Below are 24,076 nucleotides of genomic sequence, written 5' to 3'. Positions count from 1 at the left end.
AGTTCATTCCTTCTCAAATTCTTCCCCAAGCACAAAACTACCTCTTTAAGGCAAAGTATTAACAATTTTGTGCAGCAAGAAGGAGAATCTCTCTATAAATTGAAGGATATATTGCCTCAGTCTGAAGGAATGGTATCCTTCCGAAGGAGTGTCCTTCGACCAAGTTGCAATGCGTACAATTTGACGAATAAGATCTTAATGACCTTACTCGGAAGATCATTGGTCCGGTCCAATTAGGGATCGTAATGCTTAGCTAGAAGCCAACTACGATTGTCGGATAACTTCGGTAATCCGCGGCTAACATAGACCGGATCCTACAAGGGTTACACATAAGAGTAATGAATTGAACGGAGAGAATTGACTAGAAGGAAAATGGCAAATAAGTGGATTGGATCCATTATTGGTAAGTCCATATTAGTTCGGAGAAGTCCGAAGAGATACAAACATGTCCGGGCCCGAAAGGGAGGCCCTGAAAGGCTTTAGGTGGGCTGGCCATGTGATGTCCGACCAAGAAAAGGGGCCGGCCATTACATGGCCGGTTAGGCCCTAAGTGGGCCGGCCATGGAAGCCCATAAAGGGCTATGTTGGCCGGCCACTCAAGGGAACCCTAAAGAGGGTAATTTTGGAAGTTCCCTTGTAATTAGGTTTTAGGAATCCTAGTTTGGGTCTAATACCTCTTATAGGGATTTCTATATATACCTAATTAGACAACCTAAAGAAAGAGCTTTTGTGAAAGATTGAATTCTTAAGGGGTCTGAGAGTTAACTGAAAGAGTTTCAGAATATACATCAGAGAGAGAGAGAGAGAGAGAGAAAAAAGGAGTTTTCTCAAGTATCTAGTCAAGAAGAAGGAGTTCTTCATCTCAACCTTCAAGAAGGTCCTAGCTGACTGAAAGGAGGGAGTTCAAGTCATATACTCAGTGTCTCAAGTAGAGAGCTACACTTGGAGCTCTTATCTTCCGAATACTGGTCGGGATTTAGTTCGTGGGAAAGCGATTAAGAGGTAATCTTCTTTCCATTCTAGTTCATTGATATGTTCATGTATAGATCCTGGAAACTAGTGTTAAACATAGAGATGTTTGAGATTCCGCTAACACACTAGACAATTAGGTGTATGAGATACCCTATGAGAACCCTACAGTGGCATCACGAGCCGTTTGCATGAACTATCTTTGACTAGACGAATTAGATTCAAACTTAAACAACTAGATAATAGTGTTTATGGCGTTTGAATGGAGATTCAAGCATATTTTGATGAGATCAAATTAGGGTTTTGAATGTGATTCTATGACCTAAAAACACTAAAAACATAGTTTTATGAAAAGGGTTTTCATAAACAGGCTTTAGGTTTTAAGAATTTTGATACAAATCATCAAAACCATGAAGATTGGTTGATGAATTTGTCAAAAACAGTACCTAACAGCAGCTGGAACAAAGAAAAACAGAAAAAAATTCAGTTGGAACACTAGAGTTTCCAAATTTTTTTGGAAACCTAGCTGGCCGGACCAGCACGTCTCGGACAGCTAGTCCGAGACCGGGTGGGACACGGACTGGAAATCCCAGTCCGTGAAGGACCGAGAATCCTAGTCCGAGCTGGACTAGGAGTCCGAGACTCTCGGGTCTCGGACATCCCAGAGCGTCTAGGACGCGTCTGAGATATCCCAGTCCAACACGGACGAGGAGTCCGAGACTCTCGGGTCTCGGACGTCCCAGTGCGTGGAAGACGCATATGGGATATCCCAGTCCGAGACGGAATAGGAGTCCGAGACAGGAGCGTCTGGGACGCGCTCGAGGGCATCCTATTAAGTCTCGGTCTAGGACCGAGACACTGGACAGAGGTCCGGACGCATCCAAAATGCGTCTGGAGCGACCGGACGCATCTAGGATGCGACTGAAAGCTTCCAGACGCGCTTGGGATGCGACCGGAGCATCCAGAAGCGTCTAGGACGCATCTGGACGCGTCCAGAAGGCATCCCAAGTGGGATGGCCGTGCCGTCTGTGCACAGAAGCGTCTAGGACGCGACTGTGATGCACGAGTGCATCTCGGACAGAACATCCGAGATGGCCAATGTGCTGTCCCAGCCCGAGACACGTACGGGACGCGTCTGGAAGTTCCAACACCTCTCAGACTGAGCATCCGAGAGGAGATATACCTGACCCGATGGTCTGGACGCGTCTAGGCCGCGTCCAGGACGCATCCTAGACATCTCACCCGAGATGCCTATGGTCTGTCCTAGGACAGAAGCGTCTAGCTAGGTTTGGACGCGTCTGCCCGAGAGACTGAGCACGACAGGAACGTGCTATCTCATGGTCCGGACCTTGACTAGGCTAAGTCAAGGGTTAACCCGAGACCAGTCAAAGGACTTTGACCAGGGTTGACTTAGGTCTTTTTGAGTGTGACTCAAAGGTTTTTGGGCCTTGACCTTAGTGGGAGTTTTCAGACTTTTTCTCCCGGTTCCAAGCATAGTTTTTCCGACATTGACCCGGGTTAGAGGAGAGCCCAAACGGAGTTTTTCCTTATATTGGTTTAGGAAACAATTAAGGAAGAAACATAATGTGCTTCTAGTTTGAGTATTATGAATACAAACTTTAAAGCCCATTAGACATAGAGATGTCACATATTCCCACGATTAGCTATACGAGACATAACAAACCTAGAAACGAATCTAGAATACATACTTTGTTTATTATGAATGTCATATTATTGTATGTATGGATGTATGTGATTGCGTAGAATAGTATACCTTTAGATAAGATTATCGTTTCTTGTTCTAAGCACAAGAGGTTGTGCCCGAATAATACTTAGAGTATAGGGTCTTAGAATCTATTGACGAACCGAACGATAAGATCATGGTTCAAGTGGGAGTAGTCAATAGAGGTTCTTGGATACGAATCCAAACGAACCATAGGCGAACAAGAAATAAACTTAAAAGATGAGATCTTTTAAGGGGTAATACCAAGATTTAAACAAATCATTACGCAAACCCACATAAACTTTTACGTAATAAATCATGAATGGTTATGCTAGAGTTCACAGTAACGCAACTTGATAAATTACGTAATAAGTCACAAAAAGAATTTTGAGTAAAGCCTACCCAGATTAAGACACCTGTTGAGCCCTTGTTCATCGATGGTGGGTCATGCCAAAGCAGGGTGCCATCTTTTACCTCGGGACAATACGGGTAGATCTATGAAGAGGTCTACATGTCTAAATGGTTATTCTCAACGAGTCAGCAAAAGGGTTTTGGATTTCGTGGCTAAACGACGATTTAACGTTTAAATCGTTAACCAAGAATCATATGAGTATGATCAGTAAGGTCTTACTCACCCAGGACGACGAATTAAGGGCAGTGCCAAAGTACGCTTAATTTCGAAGGAATGGGATCTTGGAATTATATTATTCTAAGAGGACAACAAATATAGAATAATATAGGCAAATTAAGAAAAATTGCCAGGATAACAAGTTTAATCACTTTCGCATTTCTTACATATAGTTTAATTATGACAAAGAACATCTTCAACCTCTATACCATACTTGAGAAGTTGAACGATACCAACTTCGTTCAATGGGAGAGAAACCTGAGAAAGGTTCTAGGAGAAAGCGCAGAAATATTGGACACTCCAATCCCCGTGCTTTCAGAAACCTCTTCTGATGAAGAGCGTAAGCAAGTAGACGATATTCGAAGGAAGTCAGCGCCAGTAACCGGTTTAATGCTAATGTCCATGGAAAGAAAATATCAAGATATGTTCGTTGACATGGAAGCATACACCATCATTCGACGACTCAGAGACGTGTTTGGAACACAATGTCGAATGGAGAGATTTAGAATCACAATGGTGACACTGGGAAAGCGACTTGAGAAAGGGAAATCCGTTCGTCACCATGTTTTGGAGATGATTGATGAGACATGAAAATGTCCCATCTGAATCTCTTAACTCGGGCTAGTTAGTCCAATTCGAGCAGTTACTCTCATGAATTACTTGTTTCTTTTGTCAGGTGTCTTATATGGAATTGAGCGCGAAAAACGGTTAAAATCGGGAGATTGACACATTAGGGGCATTTTGGTCATTTAGTGGTGATGGTGCTCTAGTAGTTTGGTATATTTTTGATACTCGGATGAAAGTGTAGTCCAAGACGAGCCCGTGGGAGAAACGGAGGTCAAATCGGAGTCCGGTCGAGTAAAATAGACTAAGTCAAAGTTTGGGTCAAAGCTAGTTGACTAAAGTGAAGCAAATACCGTCTAGAGACACGTGGCTTCATCTGGAGCGTCTCTTTTATCGTCCCAGCTGCTCCGAGACTCACCATATCTCTTCCTATGTGACACGAGACAGCCACGAATTGGGGACAGTACGCACTTTCTGATTGGGTGAACTTTTCCAATCTATCCTCCTCATTTCCTTTCTCATTTGAAATCCTTATTTCCTTAGTATCAGTAGAGAGAGAAAGGTTGAGAGGGAAAGAAATTTTAATAGGAAACAAGATGGAAAAGATGGAAGGCAGGATTGAATGAAGAAGGTTTCGGCTGGAATATTTTTGAGAGAGAAAAAGAAAACCGAGACAGAAAAGGAAAGAGAGAAGAGATCTTCGGTTGGAGAAGGAAGGTTAATTTTCTTCTATATAGAGAGAGAGAGTGAGACGAGTGAAGGGGCTCTCTCTCGGCTATATTACAACGGGGCTCGGTTTTGGAACGACGATCAATCATCCCCTCCATTAACAGTTACAGGTCACGGCTAAAGAAAGAGAAAGAGTTTAGAGAGAGAGAGGCAGCTCATGATAAGAAAAACCGAGACCTAGAGAGAAAAAAAAAGGGAGAGACTTTGTTTCTGTTTCTGTTTCTTCTTCTTCTTTTTCCTTTTCTTAGTAAGAGAGAGGGGTTTAGATTGAAAGAGTTTGAAGAGAAAGAGAAATATTGTTTTGTAGAGAGAGAAAAAGATTGAATAGATTATAAAATCCATTGAAATTGTCTTCTTCTTCCCCTTTCTTTACTGTTCGGTTAGAGACATAAAGAGAGAGTTTATTATTGCTATAGAGAGAGGAAGAGAAAGGATAGAGTGAGAAAGAAAGAGAAAACAGTAGAGAGAGAGAAAAACCAGAGAAGGAAAATAATTTTCTCACCAGGAAATCGTTTCCGGGAAGACGAGAAAATTATTTTCCCTAAGGGTCTGTTTGGCTGCACAGAGGGAAATTTGCGAGAAAAAAGGTGTTTTCTTCTCCGATTCTTTTTCTTTCTTTAATGTTATTATTTCTCATTTATCCCACCATGATTATGATCTCTTTAGTCATGAGTAGCTAACTTATCTAATCTAGGGTTAGGATGAAGCCTTAGTTTTGTATGAGGGAATGACATTTTTCTCACGATAAAAATCTTTGATGTGCTTTGATAGACAAATTTTATTTCTTTGCACTTGTTTCATAGTAACTCCTTCATTGATTATGCTTACATTTTGATGTTACATGTTTAGACTTAGTGTCTTTAATGTATCATACTTAGGGTTTGATAAGCAATAGTTGGAACATCTCTTAAATATTTGTCTCGAAATTAAAATATTAGATGTGTATGTCGCTTTGAAAGATTATTATTATCCGAGGTTTGGTACGAATAGTTACCTTCTCTTGAGTTATAAAAAGATTTAAGTTGTGAAGAATTAGGTCATTTTACATACATGATAAGGTGGATTGTGAAACCATAGGTTTCCTCCTCATAAGTTTCTCCATTATATTTCCGTTGTTTTAATCAAGTTTGTTATTTTTATCGTCTCATCACAAAAATCAATTTCAAAAGAAAACCAAATTAGTTATAGGAGTCAGAATAGATTGACTTAGTCTCTGAGGAACGAACCGGACTTATCGGAATTATTACTTGACGCCCGTATACTTGCGGGTGGTGACCTATTTAGGAAACTTTCTAGGCCCATCAATGATTGATCACTTCAAAGACATGGAATTGATGGGATCTCCCATGTCAGTCGACATGGCGGTTGACCTCATCCTGAATTCACTAGATGAAAGATTTCAGGATGTAGTAACAGACTTTGAAGATAAGTTTGGCCAAGTTTCCTTTGAAAGTCTGCTTGCAATTCTGGAAGTAGCTGAAAGAAAGATCAGCGCACCTGAAACTGTAAAAGAAATTCTAAGTGTTCAGGAGACTGTAAATACGAGAACGGAAGACGTTAGAAGAAGGAAACAATATGGCAAAAGAATGGGCAAGAAAGTACCAAAACCCAGAACCATCCTTCCTAACAAAAGATGTCTAGTATGTGGTAGTACATCTCATATTCGGTTAAGAGATTGCCCGCGGTTTTTGGAAGAATTAAACGACGGAACTGGGAGTTCCGGACAAGGTAAAAAATTATTAAAAGTTATTCAATTAAATACTATTTCCTCAAGGTATGTGATACCTAAAAGACTCTTATCATTATGAATGATAGGAGCAAGTGGGAGCTGAGTATTTATTGAAGAGGAGATGAACCTGTCAAAAGCTAAGAAGGCAAAAGTTGCTGGAAAAGCTGAAGAAGAATCATAGACTCAATAGGCAATACTTTAAGTCAGTTTTAGTATTCTTTTTCTTTTCAGAACATTGACTCTGTAATGAGATTATGGGAGTGAATAAAATATTTGATATTTTATAATGTTCTTAAAAGAGTCTATTTAACTTTTAAGGAATTAGAGCGATCCGAATTAGTCATTATAATCTAGTCAAATAAGCTTGAAAGAACATGAATGAAACTAAAGTTGTTTGGTCACGTATCTCTCAACAATAGTCAATCATGGTTTGGACAAAGAAATTTGACAAGATCTCTCATGACAAAACAGAGGTCAGTTAATCGTAGAAACTCATGTTAGACATAAAAATCTACGATTAAAGTGACTACAATGGACTAAAAACTAGATTTTGGAAAAGTTTTGGAAACAAATCCTAAATCAAGAAATGGGTCAAAGTGACTAAAGAATATGATGAGATCATAAGTTCAAAAGTCATCGATCTTCTAAAAACACAAAAGTCTAATACGTATCTGCCAACCCACTAAAAACCTAGAATAAGCTATAGTGAATAATTGAGTCCATACGGATATGGATTTTTTTAGAAGGAGTTCTAAAAACTAGTCATTTATTCTAATGTCTACAACGTGATAGACATAAGTTCTTCGAAGGGAAGAACGGGGTTTTTTCACAAATCATCGAAACACAATGAGATTGTTGCTCTCGATGGTGTCTTAATTGAAAGGAAGGGTCCTTCAAAGAAGACAAGTGGGAGGAAAATAATCGAATAGAATTCGATAAGAGCAACAAAAAGGGAGTAAGGAGTTAGTCGCCTTAAACAAAAGGGAGTAAGGAGTTACTCGCCTTACAAGGGATGTCGCCTTGGGAATAAGGGACCAATCGCCTAGAAACTTCTTAAGGAGTTAAGAAAGTTTGTCAAATTTGCTCAAAAACCCTAATGAGTCTTGGGAAGATTCAAACAGACTATAGCAGAACCACTCTGAAATTGGACCAGAAATCCAAAGAGATAAAAGTAAGAATGGTTAAGTCTTGTTCGACAAGAAGGTAAGTGGGAGTGAAACAAGCTAGTTTCAAGTCCTGTATGTAGGAGACATACTCGAAACGACTAAAGACGAGGGTAAATTAAATATAAGCATCAAAGTGTATGGGACAGATCAAAAGATGATAACGACTCGTTCAAAAAGAGTTTTGAAGAGATCTGAATAAGAAAATCTGTTGGAGAGAGATTCTACTCATCTCCCGTGATAAACATGGGAGAGACACTTATGTTTGAAAACATAAGAACAATCATGAGATGATTGTTGTTTACACGGACATCTGAGAAATACTTGGAGTACAAAAGATGCCGTCACCCATACAAGTCAAAAGATTGAAGAAAGTCAGAAAAGTAATCTTCTGAAAATAAAGATAGGAATCTTTTAGGAAGGGCAAACAGATGGAAAAGAGTTTTTCATGCTGGGAGTCGTTACTAACTCTACTGGATAAGAAAATAAAAATTAGAACTTGGGAAGTACTAATTTCAGTGGGAGAAGCTGATATTATCATAAAAGCTTACGAAGGGGTTCGAAAGCAAAAGATAATAACAAAGCGAAGTGAAGATGAAACTAAACTGTCACCTTAGAACGATCATGGAGATGCTCGAATCTAAGGGATTAGGATCAAGGTAGAAGTATCCTAAGAAGACTTGTAAAATTGAGAACGTGAAGGGGTTCACGCGGGTGCTCAAATTTTACAGACTCTTGTTATCCGAAATAAACTTGGTTTATTTCGTCATCTAAATTATGGGTTAGAATTTAGACGACAGTCCAAAATGATGGAGTGTTCCAAGTAGGTTTATTAGATACGTGATCTAATGAAAGAAACCCTACTAAGTGAACATGGAAGCACACCATCATACTATCCCTAGTTCAGGTCATTAATTGGACAATAATGACTTAAGAAGACTAGCATGAGTGATTGACAAGATAACGCTGTTTCTTGGGCTATGGGAGTAGGAGTATTCAAAGGTCAACTTCATGGGTGTATAGTTGATGCACTGGAAACCCGCCAAATGAGAGTACTTCAAGAGTTGAAGTTGTAAGTTGTCATAACTCTCATTTAAGCAAATTGGAGAGATTCCTCAAAACATGAGTACTCACTCAGTTTATGGAAGGAATGTCGAACTTTAGTACCGTTAAACGCCAGCCGTAAAAAGTGGTTATAAAGGCGGATTACTAGGGGAGACAGGATAGACATGAAATTGAGTGGGAGTGCAAGAATGGAATATGTTTTCCTGAGTAAAATCAGGACAAAGTATCTCCGGGCCACTTGATGAGAAACAACTGAAAAATGCATGGTCGTGCTCAAACGGATTAAGAGTTAATCGTTTGGTTTGGAAGTTGTTATCGGGATCAAGAGAGTCTGATGTATATGACATATCAAATGAGATACGAAAAAAACATGGGAATCGAGCATTGCACTTGTTCTAAGTACAAGTGGGAGACTGAAGGATATATTGCCTCAGTCTGAAGGAATGGTATCCTTTCAAAGGAGTGTCCTTCGACCAAGGTTGCAATGCGTACAATTTGGCGAATAGGATCTTAATGACCTTGCTCGGAAGATCATTAGTCCGGTCCAATTAGGGGTCGTAATGCTTAGCTAGAAGCCAACTACGTTCGTCGGATAACTTCGGTAATCCGCGGCTAACATAGACCGGATCCTACAAGGGTTACACATAAGAGTAATGAATTGAACGGAGAGAATTGACTAGAAGGAGAATGGCAAATAAGTGGATTGGATCCATTATTGGTAAGTCCATATTAGTTCGGAGAAGTCCAAAGAGATACAAACATGTCCGGGACCAAAAGGGAGGCCCGGAAAGGCTTTAGGTGGGCCGGCCATGTGATGGCCGACCTAGGCAAGGGCCGGCCATTACATGGCCGATTAGGCTCTAAGTGGGCCGGCTAAGGAAGCCCATAAAGGGCTATGTTGGCCGGCCACTCAAGGGAACCCTAAAGAGGGTAATTTTGGAAGTTCCCTTGTAATTAGATTTTAGGAATCCTAGTTTGGGTCTAATACCTCTTCTAGGGATTTCTATATATACCTAATTAGACAACCTAAAGAAAGAGCTTTTGAGAAAGATTGAATTCTCAAGGGGTCTGAGAGTTAACTGAAAGAGTTTCAGAATATACATCTCAGAGAGAGAGAGAGAGAGAAAATGAGTTTTCTCAAATATCTAGTCAAGAAGGAGTTCTTCATCTCAACCTTCAAGAAGGTCCTAGCTGACTGAAAGGAGGGAGTTCAAGTCAGATACTCGGTGTCTCAAGTAGAGGAGCTACACTTGGAGCTCTTATCTTCCGAATACTGGTCGGGATTTAGTTCGTGGGAAAGCGATTAAGAGGTAATCTTCTTTCCATTCTGGTTCATTGATATGTTCATGTATAGATCCTGGAAACTAGTGTTAAACATAGAGATGTTTGAGATTCCGCTAACAACACTAAACAATTAGGTGTATGAGATACCTTATGAGAACCTTTCATAAATATCTTGAGAGATTTAAAGAACTGGAACTGCAGTGTCCACACCATGCTTATGAAGTAAGCAGACTAGTCCAGATTATTTATGATGGACTAGACTATCCCACAACATCCATGGTAGAGTCATTCTGTGGTGGCGGTTTTACTTATAAATCCGTCGATGATTGCATGGAATTTCTGGAAGATCTAGCTGAGAAATCCCACCAATGGTAAACTTCTAGAGTACCTTCTACTAGGGTAAATCCTACTCAGAATAAAGGTGGCATTTATAGGATCGATGATTCAGAAACCAAACTTGCCGCCATGGCTAGAAGGATAGAAGCCCTAGAGCTTGGTCAGCTTAAAGCATTCAGGGAGGATCCCGCTCAGGTCATGAGTGTTGGAAATGAATCCATCTCTTATCTGTGCTTCGTCTCTGTGGAGACCCATCTCATACTGGGAATAAGTGTAGCATATTCTTTGTTTCTGATGAAAAAGAGTGTGCTCATGCTCTTTATCAAAACTCTAGGCAAGACAATAGTCAGAAGTATGACCCTTATTCTAACACTTACCTTCCAGGTTGGAGAAATCATCCCAATTTTTCTTGGTCAAATGGTCAAAATCAGGATCAGATTAGTAGTTCAATGAACCCTCCCGGGTTTAATGCTCCTAGGAGTCCATATGCTCAGCTTAGTACCCAATATACTTCTCAAGACAAGGAATCTTTAGAAGACACCATGATCAAATTTATGCAGAGAGAACAGGGTATGTTTCCTAGTCAACCTGAACCAAATCCAAAGGGTAAACAGTCGATGGACCAGGCCAATGCAGTGACCACCCTTAGAAGTGGTAGGGTAATTGATAATAGGGTAGGAGTTCCCGAAGATAGTGAAATAGATCATGAACCCCCTTCTTTGCCAACTAGTGTCCCTAGTGAAGAGCCTGAGAAGGTTCCTGAGTCTGAAGACTCCCCCATAGTGCCTGAGTCATATGTTCCTAGAGCCCCGTATCCTCAGCGTTTGGTAGAGCCAAAGAAGAAGTCGCAGTTCGAGGAGATAATGGAAATATTTAAACAAGTCAACATTAACATTCCATTATTAGATGCAATTAAACAGATCCCAGCTTACGCTAAGTTCCTTAAAGACCTATGTACTGGAAAGCGTAAGATGAATGTGCATAAGAAGGTCTTCTTGACTCAACAAGTGAGTTCTATCATCCAGCAAAATCTTCCACCTAAGTACAAAGATCCAGGAAGTCCTACATTACCTTGCACTATAGGGGACCATAAGATTGAACGAGCCTTGTTAGATCTAGGTGCCAGTGTCAACCTTCTTTCTTACTCTGTGTACTTACAATTAGGTTCGAGAAAAATAAAACTCACTTCTGTTGTTCTTCAGTTGGCAGATCGGTCTGTCAGACGACCACGTAGCATAGTAGAGGATGTTCTGATAAAAGTAGGTGAGTTTATCTTTCCTATAGATTACATCATCTTAGATAGTGAACCAGTTCATGATACCCAAAGTCAAATCCCTGTCATTTTGGGTCGACCATTTTTAGCTACATCAAATGATGTCATATACTGTAGAAGTGGTCTTTTAAGATTGTCATTTGGAAATATGACGGTGGAGATGAATATTTTTAATGCAGGACTTCACCCTGATGACATAGATGAGTTCAATGGGTTGAACTTGGTAGAATTATTAGTTCAAGATGCATTACCAACAACTCAGTCGAGAGATCCTTTAGAAACTCTATTGGCACTTTTATGCTTAGATGAGGAAGGTAGTATTAATGAGATAGATAACATATCAGAGTCTACATCCTTATTAGTATCTGAGTCGATTAGTGCGCGAACCTTAGGGTCACTATTTCCATCGTATGAGTCAATTGTTAGTTATAACGAAACTTTCGAGCCACTTCCAAAGGAGCGACAAGTCGAGTTCATGTCATCTTCGGTATCAACCCCTCATTTTATCCATAATCTTATGGATAAACACGAAAGTCTTTCCAGAAACGAAGATGATGAGTCATGGGTGCTCAATCTATTAAATGAAAGTGATGACTCGTTTGACTTAGGTGAAGATCTAGATTTCTTCGAGGATCCTGACTACATCATGATAAAAGAGATTACAGAAGGTTTATCTGAACCAATTTCTAAGGTGCTTGAGTCGGATAGTCGGGTTATTCCTTTAGAAGAACCCAACATGCCTGTTATGGAAACCACGAGTCTAAGTATAGATGTATGTGATAGTCCTCTAGATCAGCTTACATCTTATCCTTCCAGAGCATGTTTAGAAGTTTATGCAATCTCTCACTTGGGTTTTCCTTCCTACATAGATCCTTTTTATCAGGACTATACTCTTTCTAATCCATTGCCAAACTTAACGACTTTATTATCGTCTAAGTTTGGGGATGCTTATCTGATCACAATAGTCTCACGGGTACTACAACATGTTTACACAAGTGTGAGACTATCATTCACTAAACACTTTGTGTCTTGGGTAGATCCTCAGATGTTTCGCCTTTTGGTTTATGGAGCTGTTTCTTAAGGTTTGTTGAATCATCTGTATCGTCTGGCTGAAGACGTTAAACTTACCACTTTCTGGGAGGCAACCCACGGTTAGGACGTTGAAATCAGGTAATATCTTTCCCTTCACCCTTTTATGTTTTTGCATAGTCTTCAGAACATTGAGGAAAATGTTCGATTTAAGTTTGGGGATAGGGGATTGAAATTTTTGCTAAGTCCTTATTTCAAAAATTCAAAAGGGTTTAAAATTCTTCAAAATTTTTAAATTTTTGACAGAAAAAGTGAGTCTAGTTGTTTTTGTTTGTTAATGGTCATAGAGTCTAGTTGGTTGTACCATGCTTTTGCTAAAGGTTTTTCCACGAATTTCGAGTCTTGGGGTTGTATGTACACTACCCAAGTGAGTGTTAGATAGGTGAAGAGCTGACTTTTCTGAGAGAACTTAATCGATCATTAGTGGAGACTTAACCTATGTGAGATTCTGAGTCTTTCTTGTTGTTTTGAGTGATCTCTTCTGAGCTAATTCTGAGTAGAATGAAGAGCTACTCAACCTCGCAATATTGAAAGAAGAACTCATTTGGTCTTTTGAGTTCAAATTTTACAACCACTAGGGATGTCATCAGGAAGCGAACCTTTCTCTTGTAGTCTAAGAAACTTGAAAGCAGTGTCAACTAGAGGAATATAGGAACCTCATCCATCATTTAAAACCCTGAGAATAAGGCATGAAGCAAAATGAAGAGAATATTACTAAGGAAAGAATAATGTCAAGAGAGTAGTATTTGTATTATGAGTCATATGAAAAAAAGGCATTCAAAAAAAAGGAAAAAAAATAGTTTGTTTAGTGTTATTTCAGTGTTTATCCCTTGAAGTAGTTCGTGAAGATTTGAAGACGTCGAGTTCTCAGTAGTTCTGGTCACATCATCATTCGTGTCTATTGACCTCTAGGAAGCATTGTTAGAAAGTAGATCAGGTGAGAAGAGTTGGTAAGCTTCCTCATTCCGTATTAGTGGTTGTTTCCTTTCTATGAGAGCAGTCGTTTACGAAAAATTTAGTCCGTCTTTTGTAATGTGTTGAGTTTTCTTTCATGCTCATACTCGCACGTAGAGTGACTTAAATTTTTGAGTGTATGACCGTGAGGCAGTAGTCGAGGCGAAATGTATTGAGAAGGTAATCAAGGTCTTGTCTTTTCGGAACTGAAATGATGCTCATATTGGCTGGTCACGTGCACTTCGAGTCAAGATTACTAGTGAAGGGATTTTTAGCATTTGTATGGTTTGGTTGACTTGGATTTCATTTCTATTAGCTTTCAAGAACTTATCTCGGATAAACATTTTTAGTCCATGTCATATTTAGACCCTTCTGAATTTTTGAGATTTTGGAATTTTATGGGTATATTCACTGCAAATCCTCACGAGACAAAACTCGTCCTCTTGGGTAACCTAGAGGTTTAACGGCTTGTTGCACGTGCTAAGTGCAATCGTGATTCCCTACGAAAGTGGTGAAATGGGTTTAGTTTTTTTTTCTGTTTTGCTCGAGGACTAGCAAAATGCGTTTGAGAAATTAAATTTTTAAGTAAAGTAATGGGTGAAATTAACATGCCAATATTCAGGAGCACCTAATACATGACTACCGATCTTCAAAAGTTTTTCAACATCATCAACAACAATTAGATCTGAATCGAAGTAAATTATACAATCCACATTGTTTGGTAGTAAATGAGCTAAGTAAATGCTTGCATAATTTAATGGCTGCTCAAGTACTCGGACGAATTGACAAAGAAATTTTTCCGCTAACTAGATTTGCATAATAATTGTAAAGATGGAATTTTAGGGTAAGGGAAAGTGGTTAAAATGGTTTTATGAAGATTTGAACGACGATGAGAAACAAGGAAGTAGAAGACGATGTTTTCCGGGCAATAAACGTGTTGTAAGCAGATATAACGTCAGCGACTGACCCACGAAGAGACCTGGATGAAAACAAGATCTGGCGTGTGGAAACTAGACGTTTTGCGGCAGAGGGATTCCTCCCCTTCGCCGAAAACAGAGGAGAGAGAGAGAGTATAGAGAAGAGAAGAAGGAGATAGTGAATTTTTTTCTTCCTTTAGATTAGGTCACCGACGCAGGTTGTCAACCGGCGATTTGACGCGGTCAATCTTTGATTTAGGCATTGCCTTTTGAACACACATTGCCTTTAACCAAACGAGAGATTGCCTTTAGTGAGTTGCCTATAACAACTTCGGGCATCACCTTTAAAATCTCCTATCAAACTATTGCAAGCCCCTTCAATTACTCATCATCATCTTCCATCAATTTTTTTTTCTAAAATTAACTACCCCGAAAACGAAGTTCTCGAACACGACCAAAAGGTTACTTAAATCTAGTTCTTGTTTTAATTTTTTTTAAATTACTCTTTGGTGATCTGTTTCAATCAAATTGCAAAACTACCCCTGAATTCCTGAATTTTACCAGATTTTGTAAATCCCCCTTGAAATCAGCATTTAACTTTTATTTTGACTTGACCCAATCACCCAAATGCAAATTAGTCCCTTATCAAACCCTATTCTTTCATTTCAACTGAAAACTTGAGATGTTACAATCCTCCACCCTTAAAAGAAATTTCATCCTGGTGGATTAATTCATTTTTGCCCAATGAATCTCTCAGACAGACTGATTTTCCTTTCACGACTTCACAACCAAATCACACCACAACTCTTCTATATCATTCCACACTCTAATGAAGAACTTTTGATTGTTCGACAGATTCTCTAAAAGCTTCGCTTATAGCAGTAATTTACGAACTTAGGCCTCGTTTGGGAACGCTTAAAATAAGCCAAAAGCCAGCTTTTAGCTTATTATAAGCGCTTTTTCGTTTTTTTGCACGTTTGGGTAAAAAAAGCTACAGCTTAAGCTCGATCCCGAAAAAGCAGAAGCTAGAAATTTCTGGCTTCTGCTTTTGGCTTTCCCGGAAAGCAACACGGTCTTTTCACGGTGATTAAAATAAATAAAAAAATCTATTGTCTTTCTCTCTCTTGCACGCCTGTTTCCCTTCTTCTTCTTTTAGGGTTTTTGGATCCCAAGATTTCAGAGAAACCAAATAATCAATCTTGCCATATCCTTCCTGATCAACATCATTCTGGTTAGTGCAACCCAACTAGTTTATTTATGATCTTGTTTTCTTCTTTGATTTGTTTCTTAGATATTAAGTTCAACTAAAAAAAACTTGATTCTTAAGTTCTTGATGAATAAGATGGTTGTATTCAATGTCTAATCTCTATTTTAATTTCAACTCTCTCTCTCTCTCGAAAGAAGATTCAATATCAATTGTTTGTGATATGAATTTTCTCTACAAACCTTAGCTAAAGTGAGAGCTAACATAATAGAATTTATAAGAAATCATGTAGAGCACAAATTATCTCCTGGAAACTGCCTCCTTGGAAGTGGCTATAATGATACTAATTAATATTATATATTTGAGTACTATTTAATAGGTTAAGATCAATTTTTAAGAAGTAGATGCAAATGGGTGATGGACTTGGAATTTATTGGAAGTCTTTAAAATCCCACTTGTGTTGTAGATTGTGTTGGTATTTTATTAATTTTTTGAATTAATTTTTAACTAAAGATGGCGGGAACCAACACTCAAACTCGTGCACATTGGACTTGTGAGTATTATAAGAAATTTGTGTATTTGTGTATGGATGAAGTACAACAGGGTAATAGACCAGGGACTACCTTGAATAGGGAAGGATATAAAAATTTGTATGCAAATTTTTTCAACTCGACAAAAAAAAAATATGATAAGAAGAAGATGAAGAATCACTGGGATTCAACTAAAGAAAATTGGAAAGCATGACATAAATTAATTAACAACACAGGTTCGGGGTGGGATCCAATTGCTGGAACATTGACTGCTTCAGATGAGTTTTGGAACGATTACATTCAGGTATATATTTTGTTCAAAATATAATTTAATGGTTCACACCATATATATAGATACATGTCCTAATAATCGTATAAATAATTCCAACCAGAGGAATCCAAAGGCTGCTGACTTTCGGGATTCAGGATTACAGTTTGAGAAAGAGCTTGATTATATTTTTGGTGGTACAACTGCAGTAGGTGAGATGACATTTGCTCCGAGTTCTGGTGAAATGTCTTCATTCCTTCAGAACTTTAACACATAAAGAACAACAGATGACCAAAGTCAAGATACACAACCGTGTGTTAATGCTCAAACTAATGAAACACAACAATCTTCTGATGACGATATTGGAATAGGAGAGCCAACCGAAACTCAACGTTCTAGTAGGCAATCATTGCAAAATAAGAGGTGCAGAAGATCGTCTGGAGCTTCAAAGATTACCAATTCTATGGAAAAATTGATAGATGCAGTGTAGAATAGGACAAAGAGTATTGAAAAGGTATATAGCATTAGAGAGTGCATTGAAGCTCTAGGTACAATGGCAGATGTAATACCGGTAGGAAGCGAACTTTACTATGCTTCCTGTTAGAGTATAGCACCAGGCCCACTCGACAAGCCCGACCGACCATAAGCAAGGGGCAAACCGACTAGGGTTAATATTATAGGAAGTTGCTATATTATGTAATATTTTATGTATAAGTAAGTTTCCAATATTCCTAGATTACTTCTATATGTAAATCACTTGTAAACCTATAAATACCCATGTAAACCAATGAATACAATACACAGAGAATTCTTTCTAACATCTCTCTCTCTCTCTCACGATTTCTCTCCCTCTCTCTCTCTGTGTTCAGTTAACTGTTATCTCAATTATTCAAGAGGTGATTTACCTCTTCACATGGTATAAGAGCCAATTCAATTTTTTTTAATAATCAATTTTCTCTATCATGACTAATACTGAAGTCGATTCTGGAGATTATACTCCTAATTCTCCACCTAATCCGGTGTTTGATGTTCATCATTCTGATTCACTAACTACAATTCTCATCACTCCATTGTGAACCGGAGATAACTATGCCTCCTGGTCAAGAGCCATGAAGATGGATCTTCGGGCAAAAGATAAATTCGGGTTTGTAGATGGTTCTATTCCCAACCCCACTTCTCCAACTCAATTACACTCATGGGGAAGGTGTAATGATCTTGTTAGTAGTTGGATTATCAACTCCATTGCTCCGGATATTCGGTCTTCCGTTTCATACGATGAAAGTGCCGCCGATATTTGGCGTAATCTTTATGAAAGGTTTTTTCAAACCAATGCCCCAAAAATTTATCAATTGAAACGGGCAATTTCTTCCTTCAAACAAGAAGGACATGATGTATCCTCCTATTTTACTCAACTCAAATCTCTACAAGATGAGTTACAATCCCTTATGGTAGTCGATCCATGTATTTGTGGTCAAGTGAAATCGTTACTTGATCATACTAATCAAGAACGTGCTATGGAATTTCTTCAAGGGCTTCATGACCGTTTTTCGGCAATTCGAAGTCAAGTTTTGTTAATGGACCCTTTTCCTTCGATCCTAAAGATTCATTCTCTTGTCAAACAAGAAGAGATCCAACAAAACATCATGGCCGCTACTTCCAATCCACCGGAAGCCGCCACCCTTGCAACATACAACAATGATCAACGACCTTTTCGAATAGAGAAACCAAACGCTCAACGTCCTAAATGAGCTCGTCCCTTTTGTGACTATTGTCAACAACATGGCCACGTCCGGGCTTCATGTTATCAACTACACGGTTATCCAAACCGATCCAACTCGGGTGCTCGGCCAAATCGCCCACCACGACCGACCGGTCCTATTGCCGCCACCATAACCGAATCGGTTACTCCTCCCACGGGAACACCTCTAGCCACCTCATTAACTCAAGAGGAATATCAAGGTCTTCTTTCACTACTTGATCACCAACGCCAGTCTAACGGCGCTTCCAACCCTACTCAAGGTTCTACCGACGCAGGTATTAATTTTACAAGTATTAAATTCCTCTCTTCTCCTTGGGTTATTGATTCCGGTTCCGCCAAACATATATGTAGTTCTTTATCTCGTTTTTCACATTATGTTGATGCTCCACTTCATTGTTTTGTCCGTTTACCGGATGGTAAACGTATTCAAGTACGTCACATTGGAACGATTGTTTTCAATTCAAACTTAATTCTCAAAAACGTTTTACATGTTCCGGAATTTAAAATCAATTTAATTTCTGTCTCCCAACTCACCAATTCTCTTCGATGTTTAGTAACATTCGATTTTTGCTCATGTGTCTTTCAGGACACATTGACGAAAGCGAGGATTGGACTTGGTGATCTACATGAAGGACTATACTTTCTCCGCACGGATATTAGGATTTGCTCTTTTTCAATTTCTAGTAATAGTCTATATAATAAAGATGTTTCCGATATTTGGCATTGGCGCCTCGGACATCCTTCTTCTTCTATTTTTAAGTCTTTAATTTCAAAGAATCAATGTATGAAATTAGTTTCATTCAATAAAAATCCGTGCGAAATTTGTCCATTGTCCAAATTTACACGATTATCTTTTCCGTTAAGTACTTCTACTTCTTCTCGTCCCTTTGAATTAATTCATGCGGATTTATGGGGACCTTTCTCCGTTCCCTCAAACTCTGGTTGTCGTTACTTCTTAACCTTAGTGGACGATTTTACTCGTTGCACTTGGATTTTTTTAATGTCACATAAATCCGACACTACTCAATTTCTCAAGAATTTTTCTAATTATATATCAACTCAATTTGATTCTTCAATCTCACATTTACAATCCGGACAAGGAACGATTCCTATTCCGAAAATTCAATCAATCCGATCCGATAATGGTACGGAATTTATGAACCATGAACTTCAATCATGGTTCCGTAAGAAGGGCATTATTCATCAAACTAGTTGCCCTCATACTCCTCAACAGAATGGCATCATCGAAAGAAAACATCGACACATTCTAGAAGTAGCACGCTCCTTACGACTTCAAGCTCATTTCCCGATTTCCTTTTGGGGTGAATGTGTTCTAACGACAGTATATCTCATCAACAAATTGCCAACACCAACATTACAAGGCCTTTCTCCTCATGAAAAACTCTTGGGTTCTCCTCCCAAATTTGACCATCTTCGGGTCTTTGGATGTCTATGTTATACTAGACGCCTTTTGGTACAAACAAAGTTAGATTCCCGAGCATCTCTAGGTATTTTCGTCGACTATCCCCACAATCAAAAAGGATATCGCGTATTCGACTTGAATTCTCATAAAATAATCACATCTCGTGATGTTCTTTTTTACGAAGATAAATTTCCGATGTTATCTAAACATCCGATCCCTTCTCCTCCTCCCTACCGACCGATGGTCTCCATCCACGATGATGGCACTTTTACTTTTCCGAGGACATCACATCCACAATCGGCTACTCAACAAGCCTCTCATACCGCCACTGATGTGCCTATAGGCACTCCCTCACGGCCTTTCAGCTATGTCCCTTCCGCTTCGGATCAACCCGACAGTGACTTCCCTTCGGGCACCCCTGAGCACCTCACGGATCAAAGCCGGAGCCCAGCTCCCTCCTCTATCGATCACGCGCCCACTTCACTAGAGGCGCCTCCTCATGTTAATCCGATTCATCCTCCACGGCCGTCACGCAACCGCCGACCGCCCACTCATCTCAATGACTACGTCTGTCACTCTTACCCGGATTCTAACGTGGTATACCCTCTTACTCAATATCTGAATTTTGAACAATTCTCGGGTTCTCATCAAGTCTTTCTCAATTCGGTAATCACAACCATTGAACCCACTTTCTTTTCTCAAGCCGTCAAATCACCTCATTGGCGTGAGGCAATGTCTAAAGAAATTGCCGCTTTAGAATCAAATAACACATGGACCATTACGGACCTCCCTTCTAGAAAAAGGGCAATTGGATGTAAATGGGTCTACAAAATCAAATTCAAGGCCGATGGTTCCATTGAACGCTACAAAGCCCGTCTAGTAGCGAAAGGATACACACAAATCGAGGGTCTCGATTTTCATGACACCTTTGCCCCCGTCGCAAAATTAGTTACTGTACGCGTTCTTCTCTCAATCGCGTCTATTAAAGGTTGGTCTCTCCACCAACTAGATGTAAATAATGCCTTTCTCCAAGGCGACCTCGATGAAGAGGTCTTCATGAAATTACCCCCCGGTTTCTCCAAACAGGGGGAGTCCAAAGTCTGTCGACTTCGAAAATCTCTCTATGGCCTCAAACAGGCATCTCGTCAATGGTTTTCCAAATTTTCTTCCGTCCTTATCAAAAAGGGTTTCACACAGTCCCTTTCTGATTATTCGTTATTTTCTCTCTGCACATCTTCCGTACAACTTTACGTTCTAGTTTATGTAGATGATATTGTCATCACTGGAAATGATGAATCCGCCATTTCCAAACTCAAATCCTTTCCCCACACCACTTTCTCTCTCAAGGATTTGGGTCGTCTTCAATATATTTTAGGGATCGAAGTCTCCCGATCCTCCAAAGGCATCTTCCTTTCCCAATGCAAATATGCCCTTGACATCATTAAAGACTCTGGTCTTTCGGCATGCCGTCCTTCTCCCTTCCCAATGGAACAAAAGCTTCGTCTCAGTCCTTCCGATGGTGATCCTCTTCCAGATCCCACCGTTTACAGACGGCTGATTGGTCGTTTTCTCTATCTTACCGTAACACGTCCTGATATCTGTTATGCGGTCAATAATCTTAGTCAATTTCTACAAAAACCCAGCACTACTCACCTTGATGCTGCTCATCGGGTCCTTCGTTATCTCAAAGGATCCATTGGCTATGGCCTTCTTCTCTCTTCTTCCAGTTCTCTTCACATTACTGGATATTGTGACTCTGACTGGGCTGGATGCCCTTCCACTCGTCGTTCAATCACAGGTTACTTCACTATGTTGGGTACTAGCCCTCTCTCTTGGAAATCCAAGAAACAACCAACGATTGCTAAATCTTCTGCTGAAGCAGAATACCGTGCGCTAGCACATCTCACTAGTGAGCTTCAATGGCTGAAGTATCTTCTCAAAGATCTTGGCATAACACATTCTTCACCCATGACGGTTCACTGTGATAACAAAGCTGCTCTCCATATCGCCGATAATCCAGTTTTCCATGAACGAACAAAGCATATTGAGATTGATTGTCACTTCGTTCGGGAAAAGATCAAAGCAAATGTCATCGCTCCTCGTTTCACACCAACTTCTGAACAACTTGCGGATATCTTTACCAAACCACTAGGAGCTGATGCATTCAAGACGATTACTGGCAAGTTGGGCCTCACGTCCCTTTCTGCTCCAACTTGAGGGGGAGTGTTAGAGTATAGCACCAGGCCCACTCGACAAGCCCGACCGACCATAAGCAAGGGGAAAACCGACTAGGGTTAATATTATAGGAAGTTGCTATATTATGTAATATTTTATGTATAAGTAAGTTTCCAATATTCCTAGATTACTTCTATATGTAAATCACTTGTAAACCTATAAATACCCATGTAAACCAATGAATACAATACACAGAGAATTCTTTCTCACATCTCTCTCTCTCTCTCACAATTTCTCTCCCTCTCTCTCTCTGTGTTCAGTTAACTGTTATCTCAATTATTCAAGAGGTGATTTACCTCTTCACACTTTCATTGACAACTTCATGGACAAAGATGTGAGAGAGGTTTTTATGTCTCTACCAGCTGAAGTTCTTTTTGAATGGCTACAAAGGAGAAATAATAGTTTATAGTTAATAATTTAGATAAGCTATATTGATTAGGTTATTTGTTTATGATAAACTATTATTCATTTTGAAGTTCATTTTTTATTATTAAACCTAAACACTTAAGGTAATATTTTCAATTTTTTATTAGGTTATTTGTTTATGATAAACTATTATGGTTTAATTTGTGATATATGGAAAATTATTAAATAAATTGTGTTTTTCTTATATGTGGTTGTTTATATAATCATATGATAATTTGCTTTGAACAGTTATAATGGATTCAGATGAAGAAGATGCTATAATTCTTACAACTTACACCATTGCAAAATATTATTGTGAGAATTATGTTATCAAGAATCCAGTTAGAGAATCTGTTTTAAACGACAATGCGTATGTACTCGAGCTTTTACATGGACATCCTCAACCATGTCGTGATTTATTGCGGATGGACCAACATGTTTTTCTAAAATTATGTCATACGATGAGAGAACAAGGCTTGTTGAAGAACACAAGGAATGTGTCTATTGAAGAACAAATGACAATTTTTCTTATGACTATTGGTCATAATGAAAGAAATGTTATGATGTGTGATCGTTTCCAACACTCCGGAGAAACTATCAGCCGTCATTTCAATTTGGTATTACAAGCTATGACGAAATTTTCTACTTCAATCGTCAAACCTCTAGAAACTACTGCAGTTTCAACCCATATCCGGCATAACACAAAGTATTGGCCATTTTTCAAGGTAATTATTCATTTAAGTTTTTGATAAAATTCGAGTATATACTAGGTTGTTTATGATTATTTTTTTACTTATAGGATTGCATCGGGCAATTGACGGTACGCATATCAGTGCACATATTCCAACGACGAAACAAGTACCATTTAGAGGATGTAAAGATATATGTACCCAAAACGTGATGGATGTATGCTCATTTGACATGACATTCACTTTCGTACTTGCTGGATGGGAAGGTACCGCTAATGATTGGAAAATTTTCTATGCAACAATTAATAACCCGTTAATGAATTTTCCTCATCCACCACAAGGTAATTTATTCAACTGTGCAACATTTTACACATGATATTTCTAATTTACACTTAAAATACGTCTCACATTTTATCTCAGGTAAATACTATGTTGTTGATGCTGGGTACCCAAACATGAACGGCTATTTGGCTCCGTATCGCGGCGTAAGATACCATCTCCCTGATTTTCGTCGTAGTAGTTAAGCAAGAACACGAAAAGAAATGTTTAATCATCGGCATTCGTCACTACGAAGTGTTATAGAGCGGTGTTTTGGTGTATTAAAAGCAAGGTTTCCGATTCTTAAATGTATGCCACCGTGTCCATATGCAACACAAGTATTGATAGTTGTAGCATGTATGTCAGTCCACAACTTCATACGCAAAGAAACGACTGGAGATTGGTTAATGGAAGAATATGATAACGATGACGTCAGAGTTGATTATGATAATGGAGAAGAGCGTGAAGAAGGCTACAACGAAATGGGACCACAAATTATCAATCAACAACAAGTACAAATGGATAATATTCGAGAAATTATTGCTGACAATATTGCTCATGCGAATGATGTGAATGAAGATGATGATTAACTTAATACATTTTCCATTCCTAAGATATTTCAATAGTTTTTGCCTTTAATTGTGTAGATTCTATAACCAACTCCTGTCACAATTAGTTTTTTTATTGACATAAAATTTCGTTACATTTTATTATGTTTTATTACGGTAGATATATATATATATATACACATATTAAAAGTTAGGTAAAAGCACGTTAAGCCTATTTTTACCAAACGCTTTAGTATAGCTTTTGAAGATAAAA

The sequence above is a fragment of the Eschscholzia californica genome, unplaced genomic scaffold (assembly GCF_041429995.1).
Source record: "Eschscholzia californica isolate CP2 unplaced genomic scaffold, dmEscCali1.0.p SCAF_4, whole genome shotgun sequence".
Classification (NCBI taxonomy): domain Eukaryota; kingdom Viridiplantae; phylum Streptophyta; class Magnoliopsida; order Ranunculales; family Papaveraceae; genus Eschscholzia; species Eschscholzia californica.
The sequence above is the reverse complement of the archived record's forward strand: the minus strand, read 5'-3'. Positions refer to the sequence as shown.